The 1,987-nt window shown below is 40.5% G+C and overlaps 2 protein-coding genes across 2 annotated transcripts in view; one reads left to right on the top strand and one right to left on the bottom strand.

Moving 5' to 3' along the window:
- LOC123977887 overlaps positions 1-1,507 on the bottom strand; it is a 6,901-nt gene extending 5,394 nt beyond the window's left edge. Inside the window, exons 1-3 of the mRNA XM_046060930.1 lie at positions 1,464-1,507; positions 1,092-1,226; positions 936-1,013 (exon numbers count right to left, since the gene is read on the bottom strand). The gene's annotated coding sequence lies outside the window, so the exon portion shown is untranslated. The remainder of the gene's footprint in view (positions 1-935; positions 1,014-1,091; positions 1,227-1,463) is intronic.
- Positions 1-1,987, top strand: part of LOC123977753 — a 24,267-nt gene that overhangs the window by 15,587 nt on the left and 6,693 nt on the right. The window lies entirely within an intron of this gene.

Here is a 1,987-nt window from a genome sequence, read left to right on the forward strand (position 1 = left end):
TTTTGTATCCAGGAATCTTGGGAATGTTGAGAGGATATCATCACTCCTGCCTGGATCATTAACAAGCTTCTGCCGGTGCTGAAAGGTCTCTCTCATCTTCTGGAGAATCTGGAAATTGTCTGCAGTATGGTTGAGCAAGGATATGGCCTCTTGGCAGGCATCCCCATCGAGCTGCCTTTCGACATTAACTGTCCTTTGGAAATTTGGACCTCCTGGAAAAACGGCAACAGAACTTCTTGGTGGTAGTACAGATCCTCGACGAATCCTCCTTTGGACTGTTTTCAGACGCCAAGAAATGTATCCTGTGCTGCTGGCAGCATCATAGAAGTGTTCCTGTAAGGGAAAAAAAAACAATTGTTGCATACTCAACTCAAGAGAAAATACAGAGAATTCAATGTAATGGACACAGATTCATGTCACAATATGCAAATATGGTGTGACTATTACATAGCCTTTCTTGGCATATGGATCCTTGAGGGAAGGGAACAGCATCACTATCCCGAGAGCATACTCTTCTCTGATTGCTTTAGTGGGGAGGTGCCTGAGAGGGGATATTAAATTAGTAATCTAAATTTATGCAATGGTCATGTAGTTATTTGACACAAAAGAATTTGAAACATACATACCCATGCTTATCAACCATGTGACCCACGAGTATGTTGACCATTTGTCTTCTTGTGGCATCAGTGAGGGTTTTTGTAGTTTGGTACTCTTGTAGTACTGCTTCACCACCGGACTTGCTTCGTAGCACAGTTTCAATCAACTAATAAAAAACAAAACCATGAGAATGGCAAACATGGTGATAAACAGCTTTTTTAGAGCCTCAGATGAATGTCAGATGTTAAAGAGTCATGTGAATAAAGTTTTTTTAACCTGTTTGGCAGACTCTGCATCACATGTATCATCAAGTCTTTGTTTCTTGCCAGGGACCTCATCTATGATTATAGTTGATGAGCTGGAGCTTGAGTCAGATGTCTCAGAAGAAGACGACGACAAGGACCAATCAGAAAATTCTAAAGGAATAAAAAATATGTTAAATTAAAATGTTTGTCGTATGTAGAGTACTTGATTATAACTTCTCTGTAACTCACCATCATTTGACAAAACTGTCAGCACCACATTTCCTTGTCCAACGAGGTCGCTGAATATTTCTCCATCAACTTCTGTACCAGTGGCATCTTTGTATGTAACTTCTGCATCAGGTGGTAGGCAAAATCTTTCGATGACTGTAAAGGAGAGTAAGATAAAAATTAATGTGCTTTCCCCCTGACAAAACCCGTTCCCTATTAAGTCCAAATTTTAAAGTTAATGATTTTTTCCCCATGTTTATTGACTGATGGTGGATATTTAACTAAAAATGTTGAGCAAGCGACTCCATTTTAGTGTCTGCCAAAAACATGAAAAGAAATCTATAACCAATGAACAGGCAGAATGAGTTTTAAAAAAGTAAAGTAAAAGAAAACCTTTTTCGTGGAACTGAAGAAAGTCAAACCGTCCATCAACCTCGTCCAGCAAACAAACAACAGCAGAAGTATGTGAACATACTTCTGCTGTTGTTTGTACTTCACCTGGACTAGCATTTTTCCTGAGCAATGCAATAAAGTTTGACGAAGTAATATTTAAAGTAGGAACAGTAGAAGTCCAGATCACACACACAGACTAAAAAGAGCGCAGATACATTCTTTTTTTTATCTTCTGATCTGCAGGTCACTGTTTGTGCGCGCTTGTTGTGCGTGTGTGTGTGTGTACGTGTGTGTGTGTGTGTGTGTGTGTGTGTGTATTTGCGCGCGCGAGAGAGTGTGGGCGCCGACAGCAGGCCGACACAGAGTGGGCAGAGGCTGCAGCCTGATAACGTTAACACTACGGTATTTTGCCCCGTGCCTGTAAAAAGCGCGTTTCAGTGCCCATCCCTAAGTAACACATGAAAATACCATTTAACCGTCAGCACTAGTAAACAACATAAATTGTTGTTTTTCATGACTTTGAG

The sequence above is a fragment of the Micropterus dolomieu genome, linkage group LG01, assembly GCF_021292245.1.
Source record: "Micropterus dolomieu isolate WLL.071019.BEF.003 ecotype Adirondacks linkage group LG01, ASM2129224v1, whole genome shotgun sequence".
Taxonomy (NCBI): domain Eukaryota; kingdom Metazoa; phylum Chordata; class Actinopteri; order Centrarchiformes; family Centrarchidae; genus Micropterus; species Micropterus dolomieu.